Source organism: Lissotriton vulgaris, chromosome 6, assembly GCF_964263255.1.
Source record: "Lissotriton vulgaris chromosome 6, aLisVul1.2, whole genome shotgun sequence".
NCBI classification, from domain to species: Eukaryota; Metazoa; Chordata; class Amphibia; order Caudata; family Salamandridae; genus Lissotriton; species Lissotriton vulgaris.
Genome location: NC_141694.1, coordinates 482,602,082 through 482,614,155, shown reverse-complemented (window position 1 = coordinate 482,614,155; position 12,074 = coordinate 482,602,082). Strand labels below are relative to the sequence as shown.

General features: G+C 42.9%; 1 protein-coding gene across 2 annotated transcripts in view; it reads right to left on the bottom strand.

The window, feature by feature from the left end:
- Positions 1 to 3,976, bottom strand: part of FAM135A (family with sequence similarity 135 member A) — a 1,101,526-nt gene extending 1,097,550 nt beyond the window's left edge. For both annotated transcript variants that reach the window (XM_086926467.1, XM_086926468.1), the window contains exon 1: positions 3,527 to 3,976. The gene's annotated coding sequence lies outside the window, so the exon portion shown is untranslated. The remainder of the gene's footprint in view (positions 1 to 3,526) is intronic.
- Between the last annotated feature and the right edge of the window lie 8,098 nt (positions 3,977 to 12,074).

The window sequence follows — 12,074 nt, the reverse complement described above, 5'->3', positions numbered from 1 at the left end:
GAGAATACAGGGCCTAGGAGTAGGAACCAACCAGATTATTTTCGATGAATAGACGGTGTGTGAGCATAGGCAGTACCTCGATTGAGCAACGAGGGACGGGCAGGAGACTAAGCAGAGAAGACACCATCCGCACGATGAACTCCATCCACTCCGGATTTATTTATTTTTAACATTTCTAAAGCGCTGCTTATACCCGTAGGCGTCTTGGCGCTGTAAGCCAATTATTTGTAAATGACTCTGAGCATGATTGACTATTGAGTGAACAACCAGGTTTTCAAAAGCTTACGGAATTGAAGGAGGGTGGGACTTCGCTTGATGTTAAGAGGCAGAGTATTCCATAGCTTGGGGGCGGCCACCAGAAAGCGGCGATCGCCCCAGGTGACAGTTTTGGTACGGGGGGTAACTAATTGGTTTAGGGTGGCTGACCTTAGGGCTCTGGAAGGTTTGTGCAATTGTAGTTGGTCTCTTAAAAACTGGGGGCCTTGGTTGTTAAGTGCCTTGAACACAATACATAAAGATTTGAATTGGATTCTTTTCTGCACAGTGAGCCAGTGAAGGTCTTTAATGCTATTGGAGATGGATTCGAATTTGGTTTTGCCTGCAAGCAAGCGTGCTGCGGCGTTTTGAATGGTCTGCAGTTTGGTAATGACTCTAGATTGAGCATTTAGAAAGAGACCATTACAGTAGTCCAGGGAGGACAAAACAAGAGAGGTGACCAGTGTCTTGATGGCTGATTCAGGTAGAAAAGGGTGTATTTTCCTGATCATCTTAAGCTTTAGATGTGCCGAAGACACCGTTTTATTGGCATGGTCCATAAAATTTAGGGCATCATCGAAGATGATGCCAAGGTTCCTGACTTTGGTAGCAGGGATAGGAGGCATACCAAAGGTGTCAGGCCACCAGCTTGAAGGCCATGCTGGCAGGAGGGTTCCAAAAATAAGTACCTCTGTTTTGTCAGAGTTCAACTTTAAACAGTTGGTTGACATCCAATCTCCTATATCTAGGAGTCCTTTCTTGAATTCGGCCACTTGATCTCCGTCCCCTTTAATTGCCAACACTAGTTGGGTATCGTCGGCGTAAGAGGTTAGGCTCTGGCAGGGGTCGATCACCGACCGACCCCTGCCCTCACCACGTCTTCAACAAGGCCGACGCTGTCATCGCACCCCACCTGCGAGACATCATCAACACATCCTTTGACACCACCATCTTCCCTGAGAGCTGGAAACACGCCGAACTCAGCGCTCTACTCAAGAAACCAACAGCGGACCCCACCGACCTCAAGAATTACCGCCCCATCTCGCTCCTCCCGTTTCCAGCCAAAGTCATCGAGAAGACCGTCAACAAGCAGATGGCCGCCTTCCTCGAGACGAACGGATCCCTCGACCCCTCACAGTCCGGCTTCCGAGCCAACCACAGCACCGAGACCGGCCTCATCGCCGCCACCGATGACATCCAAGCCCTGATGGACAATGGAGAAACAGCGGCCCTCATCCTCCTAGACCTCTCCGCGGCATTCGACACGGTCTGCCACCGCACCCTAGTACGGCGCCTCAGCAACATCGGAATCCAGGACAAGGCGCTGGAATGGATCATCTCCTTCCTTGACGGAAGAACACAGAGAGTCCGCCTACCACCGTACAAGTCAGAGGCCTCCGAAGTCATCTGCGGCGTCCCCCAAGGATCATCTCTGAGCCCCACCCTCTTCAACGTCTACATGAGCCCCCTCGCGGCCATCGTACGCAAACACAACCTCAGCATAATCTCCTACGCCGACGATACCCAGCTGATCCTCTCCCTGACCAACGACCCCGCCGCCGCCAGAGCCAACCTGCACGAAGGGATGAAAGAGGTAGCCGAGTGGATGACGACCAGCCGCCTGAAACTGAACTCGGACAAGACGGAGGTCCTCATCCTGGGCTCCTCACCCTCCGCCTGGGACGACTCCTGGTGGCCTCCCGCCCTGGGCACCGCACCCAAACCGACAGACCATGCACGCAACCTGGGCTTCATCCTAGACTCCTCCCTCTCCATGACCAGGCAAGTCAACAACGTCTCCTCGGCGTGCTTCAACATCCTACGCATGCTACGGAAGATCTTCTGGTGGATCCCCACCGAGACCAGGAAGACCGTCACCCAGGCCCTCGTCACCAGCCGACTGGACTACGGCAACGCCCTCTACGCCGGGACCACCGCCAAGCTCCAGAAGAGACTCCAGCGGATCCAGAACGCCTCAGCCAGACTCATCCTCGACATCCCACGAACCAGCCACATCTCCGGACATCTGAGAGACCTTCACTGGCTCCCCGTCAACAAAAGAATCACCTTCCGCCTCCTCACCCACGCACACAAAGCCCTACACGACCAAGGCCCGAGCTACATCAACAGCCGAGTCAACTTCTACGCTCCCAAACGCCACCTCCGATCAGCCAACCACGCCCTCGCCGCCGTCCCCCGCATCCGAAGAGCGACTACAGGAGGAAGGTCCTTCTCCTACCTGGCCGCCAAGACCTGGAACTCCCTCCCGACCGACCTGCGCCTGACCCAAGACCACCTCTCCTTCAGGAAGAAGCTGAAGACCTGGCTGTTCGAGCAGTAGCGCCCCCCCCCCCCCCCAGCATCTTGAGACCCTACGGGTATGTAGCGCGCTTTATAAGTGTCAATGATTGATTGATTGATTGATTGATAGAGTGCGACATGCGAAGGTAGTGTAGTAGAGCAAATAGAAAAGTGTGATAAAATAGACAAAAATCAGACATGCAGATGGCTAGGAAGTGGCTGAATATAGAAATGTGAGATGACTGGGGAAAATGTGGCTGTGCTGAGATCAGCAGAAGGGCTAGGGAGATTGGGCTGGTAGAAGATCGGGGACGGAAAGGGTAATGTTTTAGCATGAAGTCTGTAATCAGAGAGGAATATGAGTTGAATTGACATATGTCATACAGGCAGATAGGTACAAGCGTCAGTTTAACATTGAAGACTGGGGGATAATGTAACTACAGAAGAGGCAGTGAAAGACAGAATGGAAGGTGGGCAGATTGGGGCCGGTTGAAACTGGACATAGGGACACCAGAGTGGGCTAGGCAGAATGGGTCCGGGAGTAAGATGAGCTGAGAAGTACATCAGTCGGCTAAGCAGAATGGCCAAGGGCTGAAGCAAAATGAGCCTTAAACAAGAAGAGAGGGCAGGGTGGCAGGAAGAAGGGAGGGCAGGGTGGCAGGAAGAGAGTGAACAACTGGGATCAGATCAGGGCTGGGCGGGGAGCTGGTACATGAGGTTAAGCACTGTGCGCCTTAGGCTGCCTAAAAAGGGGCAATAGTTGGCCAAGCATTAGTATTCGCTGCAGAGAAGCAGGGCGAATATGTAGCTCCGAAGAGAGGGGCGGTGTAACAGTATGTACGCAAGGGCAGTAGATTGTTGCAGCACAGGTACTAGAAAGTGAAACGGGGACCGCGTCTAAAATAACACACAGCTCGGTTTAAAACCGCAAAGACAGCTAGGAAGCACTCCCTCCCTGAACACAGCTCACCTCCTCCTCCGCCTCCGGTTCCCCGGCATGTCATCGACTTCCCCACCAGCAACAGAGCCACAGCGGCGGCGCAGGCCCAGACCCCGGTCTCGAGTTCTTACGGCATCCGGCGATCCAAGCGCGGCCTCCGTAGACGACGCCGGCGCTGCTCCCAAGGTCTGCCACCAGCGGCGCCCTTTCTGAACGGGGGTGAAGGGCAGCCGATGCCTGGTTTAGCGAAGGGAGAGATGGCAACAGCAACACAGCTTTAGCACCGCGACAGCGACAGCGCCTGACACCGGAGCAGCCCCCGCCCCCTGCCCTAGCACTCCGCTTGCACCGCCCCGAGCCGCGGCCTGCCCCCGGGGGCACCAGCGCTCACCCGCCAGGGACAGCGTCTGCTCTGCGGACAAACATTGTCTCCGGTGTCCGGAAATGTTGTGCGTTTGGATATCACACTCCTTTCAGTACAACACGAGACGTGCCCCCTCATACGTCCGAACAACCCCTCCTCCACACACGCCTTTCAAAATAGCTTAAAACAAGTGCTAACCCGGGATGTGCGGCATCATTTCGATTTCAACATTCTGAGCAAAATAATGCTTTTTTTTTGCTAAATCTTCCGTTTCCTATTTTGAACAAAATCCAGTATTCACAGTCGTGAACTGGCAAAAGCTGTGGATCCGTTAAAATGAAAACAACCGGGTCTCTGGTAATGAAAATATGGTGTATTCAACCTCACCTTTAGTTTCTACTCCCAGCACTGGTCAGCAACAGCAATGCACATTTTGGGGGGCCATAAGACGCAGTATTTGAAACGCTTTTCTTTTAATAACTATGAACGATAATGATATGAGGATGGACCACCCACATGAGGAGGAGATCAACAGAGACCACCGTTTGATAAACCACAGGAGTAAGGTCTATTTATGGGTTTAAATTCAAAGTTGATATCTCGGAAAAATGGACGTGTTGAGGAGCTAGGTAGTGCACTTATTCGTTTAGCGACTCGAAAGTGAAAGTTTCAAATGTTGGTGTAGGTTTACTTTATGCAAACACACACCAAACGGTAATGTCCATATGTGAAACAGCTAGACCAGAAAACATGTTCATATGTAAATACAGAATAACGATACTTACATAGACCCAGCTATATATATATATATATATATGTATATATATATATATATATATATATATATATATATATATATATATATATATATATATATATATATATATATATATATATATACATATATATATATATATACTGCTACCTCAAGTTAAGTAATTTGCAAAATGATTACAAAAAATGTGAAAATCTTACTTTTAAAAATGAAATGTGTTAAATGCAAAATTTGTAGTAGGGGCCCATACTTAAAACTATTAAAACTATAGACCTGTATCATAGAAATGAAGCATGAGTTCTCAACTTGACATACCTGAATATGCCATGAATGACTAAGAGCCTCGCACCCCTCAAGCCCCATCAGGAGAGATGGCGCACCAAAGGAAACACTGCACAAATATCTCAAGGGTAAACGGTCGCTTTAATGGAACGGGTCTGAAAACATTTATTTAAACCAACATATAATAACCTTGGCAAAAGCCCTTACAAAACTGTAGAACTCACTAATACTTGTGTAAAATCCTGAACCCCCCCCCACCCAAACTAAACAACGATACCCCCTCCCTCAACAGTCTTCTCTTCCATGCCACAAACCGTGCTAAAATCATGCCCAACTGCTGGCACCAAAAAACACTCCCCTGTTCCCTTTGCAAAGCCCAACAGTTTGGCCCTCGACCATATCCAGACCTTTCTAAACTGTGTTGACCTCCCCACATGTGAGACCCCCATCCAATGACGGCTGTCCTGCTGCCTCTGCCAACCAGGGAAAACCACAAGGAGTTTTCCTGCCACACTCTGCAGAAAAATTATAAAATCTACCTTGCAAGAAATGCTTAAGACCAAAAACATTTTTTTGGGGGGGTGGGAGGTGGGACAATTGAGATGTTATCTGATAATTGTTAATAGATAACTCAATAAATAAATAGAAAAGATCACAAACTTTTCCTCAAAACTTCATCAATAGCTAAATGCAGCTTTCTTCATCAAATACTATTCATTACCCAAAACAGATAGATACACCCCATCCTGCCTAAACAATGCCTGATCCTTTTTCATTAATTCCTCATGCCTTACAAGAACAATACCAAGACCTCAACAAAAACTTTGCATCTCTCTATTCACTTTTTCCCTCTACTTTTCAATACCCTCCAGCTTCCTTACACCTCTCCAAACCCTTCTCTGTACCAACTCAGTCAAAATAATATGTGTAGATGACCGGTTGTACAATATCCTACACAATTCAATTCAATTAAAATTAACTTTATTCGGCACAAGACCACAAAAGTTTGACAAACAAACAATACAGTTTTCAAAATACATTCTTAAAATATTTTTAAAAAATGATAAAAAATCCTTAACGAGGTAAAATCACAATTAAGAATAAACGCCTCTACAAGTCACTCTTTATTGCTTTCAAAAGACCAATCCCTAACAGAGAAACAATATTTTTTTCACCTAGGTGTAAGACCACAAGTTGCAGCACCCCTACTTGTAACCCATATGGATAAGAAACTCACAAATTCCCCCAGGCGCATCCAACTCTTACCCCTCCAAGATACCACCACCCTAGATTAATCCAAACCCAATTGTCTGCCAAAACATCCTGATTCTGCCTGCTTCGCTGCCCAACACACAAATGAATGCCCAACTAGCCAAACAGTCGAAACACTGAATTTACAGAAAAAACTACAATGCATTCGGTTTAGCATAGCGCTTGAAACATTTTGATCTCTCTCTACCCAACAACTTCACTTGCCCTTCAGACATACCTTTAGCTTTTGCCTCAGTAGCTGCACCAATTCTAAAAGAATGTGAGCCATACTCCTTCACCTGTGAACCAGCGGGCCAAAGGAAATTCTGTCTCATTAAACACAACTCTACACCACGATATTCACCATTATTCACAATTTCAATACTAGGCCCATAATTGTCTGAGATGTGAATTGACCAACTGAATCATATGACCTAATTAATTAAACCTCTTATATGAACATTTAATTAAGTCAAAACCTAGGCAATGGATTAACTGATGGTAACTTAGTATGAAATAACAAAGACCAGCTTGTCATTTCAAAATCTATTTTATTAACTTTATTATCAAGCAAAGAGCATTTTCAAGAAATTAATTCTTTTATTTGCATTTATTAAACATCATTTTATTTAGTAAGGCACATTAGACTGTCAGCTTAAATAAGAATCAGCATGAGAAAATGTTTAAACATTATGAGTCTCATTCCCTTAACCCTATTTCCCTGTCTTAACTAAATGAAACCTAAGGGGGAAAAAAGTAAAGTCCAAAGTTTGTCTTACGTGAGTCAGAAGTCCGACAGCATCTCACGAGAACAGGAACGAGCCAACCCAGCTCCTCCCAAGGGACCAATTTTTATACCTTTTCTCTATCTAAAACTAACTAAAAGAATACAAATTTCGGACCAACTCGCAAAGTGATTGGTCATCAAATGTCAGTCCATGAAGTCATCGCCTTCTCATTCAAAACTCATATTCTTAAAAAGCGGCATTGTTCTTTGTCTACGTGTGACACAAACTCTTCCGAAAAACTTGCAACATTTGATAAAAAATCAGTTTGTTGCTTCCTCAGCTCAAGCTTTTCCGCCGCTATGTCCTGTCCTTGGCAATGAAAGTTATACAATGCTAGGCACATTCCGCACAGTTCAGCTTCCACGTATTTGCTTTTCAAAGATTATGAACAAAACGCTCTTTTTTATATTCTTTGCTGTGCATAGCCCATCTCGATAGGATTTCAGACATCCATTTTAGAATAGGCCACAGGCCTCTTTTACCGAGACTCTAGTATGCAAGGAAACACAAGACATCAATTAATTCAAGTAATGATAATTATTCTGTTACCCACCCCCTTGACTAATGTTAACCCATTAGTCTATGTTACCTAGCTGTAAGCACAAAAAATGAACAAAACTCTGTCACATAAAAGACACGATATAGAAAAGAGCGCATTTAAAAATGAGCACATGCTATTATTTTAATCAGCCGCAGTTAATGTTGACAAAACGAAAAGACAAAGTTAATATATATTATTCACACATACTGACAAATGCAACAAGAGCACATATTATTAAATCCGCGTGTTTATGCAGGTGCACATTATTCTAGGTTTAATTAATATAAAAACATGCAACACTCGTTAATACATTATTAATTATGGGAGTTTAAATCTGCGAACGGAAACTAAATAAATTTTAAAAGTTTGCTTCATCAACTCCCTCATCTGGTGATTTCTAAATCACCAAACAAAACCCAAAAATGTTATCAAAAATTTTAACTTTAGAAATGTCATATTATGATCACTCTCTGTGTTAGTAAATCTAAAGTCCTGTTTCATCAGTTTGTCTGGCACTCTCATATCGAGCCCTACGGAATTCTTCCATTTCTATCTCCTTCTCCTGTGCTTTTCTGAGTTTATAGATCCTCTTCTTTTCCCTCACATGCTTCTTTCTCTTGTGAATCATGCAACTGATTTTCAACAAAAGTGTTACTATAACAATGATTATTACAGGATAAAGTACTTTGCCAATGATTGAACTGCCAATTTCAGCAAACCATTCCCTAATTGCTTCAAGTCTTTTGCCCAAACGTTCCGAGAAATTGTCACTTTCCATGGGTTCTATTTCTTAGTGAAATTCAGTGATATTCTTTATAAGCAACTCTATGTTCTGGCTTTTGTCTGGGATATAAGTGCAGCAATGCTGAACATGCAAAATCCCACAGACCCCTCCCTCTTTTGCTATGAGAATGTCTAAAGCAAGTCGGTTCTGCATAACCATGCTTCTGGTGGCAATGAGTTCAGTATTAACTAATAGGAATCCACTTGCAGTATCAGTGGACAATCTGTCAACAATTGTGGAAACCTTTCTAATTTTAATTGCATTCAGAGTTATTCCCACCATAGGAATTATTGCACCAAATATATCTCCCATGATCTCAGAAAAGCTTTCTCTTTTGTACCTATTCAGGTGTTTGCCAATTTCAAATGAACCTTCCCCATTTCTGTCCACATGGAAAATTTTAGGAAAGACTAGACCAAGGTAACATGTGCCATACCAATGGTCCGGGAGACTAAAATATGCCTTGTTCCCACAAATAAAATAAATTCCAGGGAAAATTGGATCCTTACCACCTTTAAATCCCCAACCCCCTACAATACGATAAGTGTCCTCACATTGGCTAGCACCAACAAAATAACTGTCGTAAAGCGTGTTGTCTCTTCTAATACATAATTTTCCACTAACAGGATCATCTATGTCAATAGCAGCATATCTATTTTCTCCATTAAGCTTCTCATCTTCGAGCTGCCAAAACTTGGATTTAGTCTGTTTCAGCATCTCATTTCTTTTATAAATCGCCCTCCTCTCCTCAACCAACTTGAGAAAAGACCTTTCTTCATCTCTCATTTTGCAGGTTAAATTATTTTTGTAAGCATACTCGTAGGTGAGTTCATTAGTTACCAGAAAGAATTCCCTCATCTGTTTAGCGGGTCTAACTTTGTTAAGACTATGAACAATTTTCAGGTTCGCAAAGATTTCATCAAAGTCTGAGTAATAGTACTCCAGACGACCTGTCTGATAGAACAAGCTAGCTATAACACTGCATGTTATTCCATAAGTAAGGGAAAGCATATTATATTTGACCCTTCTGAAACTGAAGTAGGAAGCTTAACACATACATAACAATCTTTAACATCCATGACTCTTACATACTCTGACAAGAGCCTTGAAAAAGAATTAGTAGAAAAATCACCAACAGATCTGTCTTGGTGGATCTCTGGCTTGTGCTCAATAACCCTGTTAGTTTTACCTGCAACATCATGAGCAGCTTGTTTAGATACAGCTTTGCTCGTCATGTTTACCTTATAATCCTCTTTGTCTATACCAAGAAGAAAAATGACTGCCAAAATTAACCAAACTAAACTGATTAAAATCACACAAATGGAAGACATTTTACAACATCTCCTGAGGATAGCACACCTTGAATTGTCAGTAGTAGGCATTCATTTTTTTTTTTACTCAAACAAAAATTTTAAAATAGCAGTAGTAATAACTAAACACCTCCCCTTTTAATTTTTTTCTTTTTTAGTAAACCTCTAACAGCTTTTCTTCGACTTTGCGTCACATAAAAGTGTTTTTCCAGCTAACACAATTTCTTCGACCTTGTGTCACCTAACACAATTTCTTCAGCCTTATGCCAAAAATAAACCTCAATTTAAAGAAAACTATTTCTAATCATTGTCACTATTTTCTTCCAGATCTTCCTGACTACTACTACTAATCTCAACTACTGGTGGGATTATAATGTAGGCCCACTCAGGAGACTTATATTTCTGATTTGGCTTTAATGGTCTTTTGCCCTTTCTGCTAATTACTTCAATGTTCTTTCCTGCTTGTTCTTTTTTATCTGATTCACTATTCTGACTTGATATCTAATTAATCTGCTCCTTTGATTTGTTCACCAACTTGAACTTTAAATTTTCTTTCGGCCAGATATCACCTTTTCTCAAGAGTTTCTTCTTAGGCTCATTTTCGTTACATTCAGCTTTCCAAGCCCTTTTTCTGAATTTTCTTATTTCAGACTCTTCATCACTCTCGTCTGAGTCAGTTTCAGAGATTTCAATTCTGTATCTAGGAACTTCTTTACTCGGCAGCTTCACTCCGTTAGGAACAACATCTCTGTAGCTGGTACTTGGTAATTCGTCCTCCTCCTCTTCTGGATTTACTTCTAACTTCCCAGTTTCAGAATCTTCGTTCCTGCTTTCAGAGCTTCCAATCTGCTTTTCAATACTCTCCTGATCTTGATTCTCTTCTGACACAGTTTCTTTTTCAATTCTTTTTTCTAGAACATCTTCATCATTTTCTGAATCAACAACCACAATTTCTAGATCTTTTTCATTTGATGCCTGATCCGCATCAGAATCTTCTAGATGTCGACTTTCCTGTCAATCTTCAGAATCTGGATTTTCAGGTTCTCCTTCAGAGTCTGAATCAGTTGTTGTGTCGTCACTATCCTCCTCAGGATTATCAGGAGGTGGTACACTAATGGTATGACTTGCATGCACCCACCTTTTCAGACCCTTATATTTAACAGCATTTGTTGTGACTAGTATCACCTGTCTTGCCTTTTGCCACCTGGGTACTAAACAGTTTCTTCGCCGTTGAACCTTTGTTCTGACCCAGTCTCCTGGCAACAGATCATGAGCCTGCTCCTTTTCTTTTGAAATCACATCTGTTCCCACCTGATGGAATACAGAAGTTACCACGTCAGATAACTGCTTACAGTATTCTATTATTGCACTTTCATTTATTGTTAACAATTTTCCAACTGGTATAAAAGCCTGTCTCATTACTCTTCCCATGAGTATATCATGAGGGCTAAGACCTGTCTTTTTATCTGGTGTGCTTCTCAAAGTCAACAAAACAAGTGGAAGTGCATCTGTCCACTTCATCCCTGTTGCTAAGCACATTTTTGAAATTCTATTTTTTATTGTGCCATTAATTTGCTCTACAACACCTGATGCTTCTGGTCTGTATGCACAGTGCAATTTCTGCTTTATGCTGAAGGCCTCACAAATTAGTTTTAGCAATCTGTTTTCAAAGTGGGTGCCGCGATCACTTTCAATGGTCACTGGAAATCCGTACCTAGATATGATTTCCCTTAAAAGCAATTTTGCCACAGTAACTGAGTCATTGTGACGAGTTGGGAACGCTTCCACCCATCTTGAAAACAGACAGACAATAACAAGGACATATCTCAACCTGTTATGTGGTGGCATGTCAATGAAATCCATTTGCAACCTGGTAAAAGGACCACCCTCCCGTCCTATGGTTCCCATGCTCACAACTGTTTTTCTGTTTGGATTGATTTGCTGGCAGATCAAATATCTCTAGCAAAGTGACTCCGCAATAATCCTAAATTTTGGATTATACCAAGTTTCCCTGAACATTCGAATCATTGAATCTCTTCCTAAATGACCTGGACCATTGTACATCCGTGCCATGTCAGCAATCATGCAATTGGGCATAACAGGTCCGCCATCTTTGTAAACCCAAATTTCATCTTCCTCCCTCTGTCTGCAACCTTCTTTGAGCCATGTGTTTTTCACCTCATCATTTGCCTCATCTTGTAAATACTTTACTCCCTGCCATGTTTCAACTACAGATATTAACATGAGAGAGTTCATAATATGATCATTGTCTTTTTCCCGATTAATTGAAAGATTGTTTTTCGCACAGTAACGTGCAGTTTCATCTGCAAAGGTATTACCTTTAGTAATATAGTCCTCACCCTTCTTGTGCGCTCCACATTTGACAACAGCTATTTTTTCAGGTAATTGAATGCCATCAATCAATCTTTTGATCAATTTTGCATTTCTGATTGGAATTCCCGCAGAGGTCAAATAACCTCTTT